Raw genomic sequence first — 6000 nt, 5'->3', positions numbered from 1 at the left:
CCATTTTTAAAGAGACATTTGCAAAAAGGAAATGTAATGGTGTATCAAGAAAAGAACGACTCTAAGTCTCTAAAAACTTATCAATGAGGCGGCAAGAATTTAAATCTGCATAACAACCTTACCCTTGTTTACTGTGCTTTTCCTGGTCACCTCCCTCAGCTGGCTCCCCACCCCACCCAAGCATCTTTTGTCCTTCGCTGACGATGGCATCTAAGGTGATGGCTTTGGCCATTTTGGGGAGTTACCCAAGTTTCCTGGGGTCTTTCCCATGTATGCAGGAGGTACTGGTATACACATTATTAAGCTTTTGTTGGTTTTCCTACTGTTGGTCTCTTTCTCTCGCTCTCTCTGTCCCCCTCTCCTCTCTCTTTTGTTAATCCTAATCACTGGTCCACGGGCCAACGCTCTAACCACTGAGCAACCGACCAGGGCTATCTCTCTTTTTATTACAGAGGTCTTAGCCAAGAACTTAGAAGGATAGAGGAAAAAAAATACTTTTCCTCCCCTCAAGTGTTAATGTGTATTTATTCATTCACCTGCCTCTAGCAGCTCCTTACTAAAGGTTAAGTGGTTGTGAAACCACATGCTTTGGAGAATCCAAGCAGCTGTTTAAACTCTTGAACAAGTAGTGGTGCTTGTGGCTTGCCTCTGATGAGTTGCAGAGGCAGCTGAGGGTGGGCTGTCTTTGACCATCTGCAGGTTTTATTGAGCTCCGCCGATCTCATGCCAACCTGGCTTGCCGGAGTTGGGGTCACTGTACTCTGAGACATTTCAGGATGGTGCTCAAGAGAGCTGTGCTCGGCAGCCTCCTGGGCCCTCCTGCAGGTGCACTTGCTTTTTCAGTTTGATGCTGTTTTTCTTACCCTCGATAGGCCCTCGCAGCAGAACTATTATTACTTGCTTGTTACTGCATGTTGCTGACTCATACTCAGAGGAAAAAGACATTTGGTCTTCCACTCTCTTTCCTGTCACTTAAGGCATATGTTAACGAAGGACAGATTTGGGCATCCATTCTTCCCTGTAGCTTTGAGGCCACAATATCGATTCATTATAAATGAAGATGAAACTGTTACTTTACTTCTATTCATATTTATAACTACACCAAAGCTATCCTGCTGGTACCTTTGTGCCTCTCAAATCTCAAACCATATTCCGAGAAATGCTCAATATTTTATGCTTGAACTGGCATTAATGTACAATGTTTTAAATAAAGATGTTTTCACTCATGTTTTATTACTGACACTCCATGAATTCATATACTGTATATTAGATTATGCTAGAGCTGAATCTCTTTGAAGGTTTCCCCTCCCCTGGCTGTACAGACTGATTTTTTTTTTCTTTAAGTGAGGAGGATGCAAGTATTGTGTGCTCTGCTTACTCAGAGGGAAGCCAAGTAAAAGGCCGAAGGCTGAAGGCTGAAGTGGGTGGGGCAAGAGAATTAAATATACAGAATGCATAAAAGAACTGATAGGAGGCTTTTGCTTCGTCATTCCTCTGGGTTCCTTTTATTCCCTTCCTTCCCAGTTTGTTCCTGTGGACAAGTGCAGCCTACTTATTTCATAGACTCACTTAGAATGAGCTGTAGTAACCTTGAAGGTCATCTGATCCAAACACCCATCCATTGTTATAATTCCCCGTTTTATTCAGAAACTCTCTTTCTTCTCCAGCAGCTTTCTGAGCAGCATTCGAGCCTTTCAATTAAAAGTGCACTGATGATGCCCTAACAGGTTTGGCTCAGTGGATAGAGCGTCCGCCTGCGGACTGCAGGGGGGTGGGGGGGGGCGGTGTCCAGGTTCGATTCCGGTCAAGGCCATGTACCTTGGTTGCAGGCACATCTCCAGTGGGAGGTGTGCAGGAGGCAGCTGATCGATGTTTCTCTCTCATCAATGTTTCTAGCTCTCTATCCCTCTTCCTTCCTCTCTGTAAAAAAATCAATGAAATATATTTAAAAAAAAAAGTGCACTGATGAGAGGAGAGGTTTGGAATCAGACAGTTCTGGGTACAAATTGTGGCTATCACTGACATCTCAGAGTCCTGTCTCATCGGTTAAATAGTTATAATAAAGCTAATTCGTAGGAGCTTGAGGGTTAAACGAAATAAATAAAAGTGTAGTATATAAAAAACAGTACAGAGATACATTAAGGGTAGCTGAGCAGTTCAATAGAAACTAGGACCCACACTTCCTGTCGGATGTGAGGCCATACTTTTCCACAGCACCCTCACAAGGTCTCATAAAACCACCAAAAAAGTTTCTGATGCTCGAGTGCTCAGTGTGCTGCCTTGAGGACTGTAAATGCTTTTATTAATAACAATACCTCACATATACTCAGGGCTTTAGAATTTACAATGCACTTTCACAAGTGGGGCGAAGTAGCCACAGCAACATGTCTACTGATGACTAAGAGGCAGGAAACCGAGGAGCAGAAGGTCTGAAAGGTCTGTTAGCGATGCAAATGTGAAGTAGCCTGCACTTGTGAGGAGCTTAATAAACATGAAAACCAATTAGAAGTTACAATGCGAGACATATTCAGGCTTCAGATCTTGGCTTTAATGAGTCTGAAAACCATAAGAACACGGCATAGGGCAGTGGTCGGCAAATTCATTAGTCAACAGAGCCAAATATCAACAGTACAACGATTGAAATTTCTTTTGAGAGCCAAATTTTTTAAACTTAAACTTCTTCTAATGCCACTTCTTCAAAATAGACTCGCCCAGGCCGTGGTATTTTGTGGAAGAGCCACACTCAAGGGGCCAAAGAACCGCATGTGGCTCGCGAGCCGCAGTTTGCCGACCACTGGCATAGGGGCTTGGGGGCAAGAATTTGAGCTACCTGAAGCTTAACAGTCTAAATGGTTCAGATGTCCAGGAGGGCGGCTCTCTGCATATGGATGAATTTTCACATAGAAACCAGAGTACAGCAACGATTCAGATTGCATAATGGTAGAAACCTCAGTGCGTTCATAGTTTAGAGACAAAGCATATGGAACTGAGACAAATAGCAAATAAGCTCTCAGAAGTCAACATTAACTGGGTGTTTCAATCTGACAAATGTGTCATACTGCATGCAAAACTTTTAAAAATAGAAACTGTTACCTTGGCTTTTCTCACAACCCTCTCAAACAGTTCTTCAAGTGTGTGAGAATTTTTACACTTGGAAAATGCTCAGAAGTGAATTTTTAGAAATGGAAAAAAATGGAAGGTGCATTTTCAATATAGCATATTTCATTGTTTCTGTAGCCTAAGAAGATGAAAGAACATATCTTTTTCTGTTAGAAAGAAAATGGGAAAAAAGAAAAAGAAAATGGACCTTTCAAAATCTAGCTCCTTCAGAAGAAGATGAATTTTTAAATATCAAACTCTGTCTAAAGGGAAAAATAAAAATTTCATGCAATTAGCAAATAGTTTAAATTAATACCCAAGCAGGTGCATTTGTAACACTTCATGATTTTGTTAATACCCATAGACAATATTCCAAATCAGGGCTTTTTTTTTCTTCCTCTGCCCCAAAAATCTACATTTTATCTAGCAATAAACTCAAAATAGGGGGTTGATTCAGGTCAGAAAGACTGACAAACAAACTTAAGACACGGGTAGAAATGGCCCTACTGAGCCATTCCGTGGAATAGGAGGTCTCTGCTAGACAGAGCTCCAAAGAGGACAGTTTGTGTCTCACAGTCCAAATTTGGTTGCTGTATTTTTGAAGCTTCTAAAGGTTAACTACATGCTGTAATACACTATAGAAAGACACGAAGCTGAATTTTACTGCGCCAGTCAAGAGGCAGGCTTGAATCTGCTATTTAGAACTGAGAGAGACAGTACAATTTACATGTGTGAGAATGTGAGAATAATTTCACCTTCTGTTGTTTTTAAAACCACCTTGGGCCATGATTTTGAAATTGAGAAACAAGATCTCCTGGGGTTCCCATAGCAACATTAACTTATCTAACTTCCCTTGTTGTATGCAATACTTTCATTACTAATTTGGCTTGTAAATATACATTTTAATTATCAAAGACAACCAAGTTAAGAGTCTCGGGCAAATTTTAACTTTTACATTTACTGACATGCACGTTTAAACAAACCTGGATATTGTACTTCTGAAGACTTGCTACCAAGGCAAGTGTGTACAAAAACCTTTCTGTAGTCTTCTTTGCTCCTCATCTCTGCATTCCATTCTTTAGATGACCCCTCAACCAATCTCTCCAGATACATTTATAACATGCCATGACTAGGATAAAACAGAAACAAACAAACCTCAGATGGCTCCAGTCCGGGGACTAGACCCCGATGTGCCCTCCATTCTAGTCTGTCTATAAGATGACCCTCTCCCTATCTTTTCTCCACTATTCGTCATCATGAATGTCCTGCACCAAATACGTTTTCTCACCATCTTGAGAGCGCACATTCAAGGACCCCCTCCCAGAACCCTGACTCTTGCCCCTTCCTTCCCACAGAGATCTTTCTTTCAGAACCACTATCACCGCTGTGACCATCACCATGTGGCACACTGTTTGTGACTGGGCAGCATCCCGCCCCTTTATTTATTTTTTAATTTATTTTTATATTCATGTACAATTAACCTTTAAAAAAATTTTTTATTGTTCAGATTATTACAGATGTTCCTCTTCCCCCCCCCCCATAGCTCCCCTCCACCTGGTTCCCACCCCACTCCAGGCCTTCCCCCAACCCCCCGCCACTGACCTTGTCCATAGGTGTAAGCTCTTTGTCCAATCTCTTCCCGTACCCCCCACACCCCTTTCCCCCCGAGAATTGTCAGTCCGCTCCCTTTCCATGCCCCTGATTATATTATATTCACCAGTTTATTCTGTTCTTCAGATTTTTTATTCACTTGATTTTTAGGTTCACTTGTTGATAGATATGTATTTGTTGTCATTTTGTTGTTCATAATTTTTATCTTTACCTTTTTCTTCTTCTTCCTCTTCTTAGAGAATACCCTTTAGCATTTTATATAATACTGGTTTGGTGGTGATGAACTCCTTTAGCTTTTTCTTATCTGTGAAGCTCTTTATCTGACCTTCAATTCTGAATGATAGCTTTGCTGGGTAGAGTAATCTTGGTTGTAGGTTCTTGCTATTCAACACTTTGAATATTTCTTGCCACTCCCTTCTAGCCTGCATAGTTTCTGTTGAGAAATCAGCTGATGGTCATATGGGTACGCCCTTGTAGGTAACTAACTGTTTTTCTCTTGCTGCTTTTAATATTCTCTCTTTGTCTTTTGCCCTTGGCATTTTAATTATGATGTGTCTTGGTGTGTTCCTCTTTGGGTTCCTTTTGTTTGGGGTTCTCTGTGCTTCCTGGACTTGTAAGTCTATTTCTTTCACCAGGTAGGGGAAGTTTTCTGTCATTAATTTTTCAAACAGGTTTTCAATATCTTGCTCTCTCTCTTCTTCTGGCACCCCCATAATTCGGATGTTGGTACGCTTGAAGTTGTTCCAGAGGCTCCTTACACTATCTTCACATTTTTGGATTCTTTTTTCTTTTTGCTTTTCCGGTTGGGTGTTTTTTGCTTCTTCATATTTCAAATCTTTGACTTGATTCTTGGGATCCTCTAGTCTGCTGTTGGATCTCTGTATATTATTTTTTATTTCAGTCAGTGTATGCTTAATTTCTGATTGGTCCTTTTTCATATCTTTGAAGGTCTCACTAAGTTCCTTGGAGGTTTCTAGAACATTCTTGAGTAACCTTATAACCGTGGTTTTGAACTCTATATCCAGTATTTTGCTTTCATCCATTTCTTTCATTTGTGACTTGTTTCTTTGTCTCCGCATTTTGGCTGCTTCCCTGAGTTTGTTTCTATGTACTGGGTAGCTGCTAAGACTTCTTGAGTTGATAGAGTGGCCTTGTGTGGTAGGTGTCCTATAGGGCCCAGTGGCTCAGCCTCCCCAGTCACCTGAGATGGACGCTCTTGGTGCACCCCTTTGTGGGCTGTGTGCACAGTCTTGTTGTAGTTAAGTCTTGATTATTGTTGGTATCACTGGG

Source organism: Plecotus auritus, assembly GCF_963455305.1.
Source record: "Plecotus auritus genome assembly, chromosome: 5".
Classification (NCBI taxonomy): Eukaryota; Metazoa; Chordata; class Mammalia; order Chiroptera; family Vespertilionidae; genus Plecotus; species Plecotus auritus.
This window is presented reverse-complemented; position numbering follows the sequence as displayed.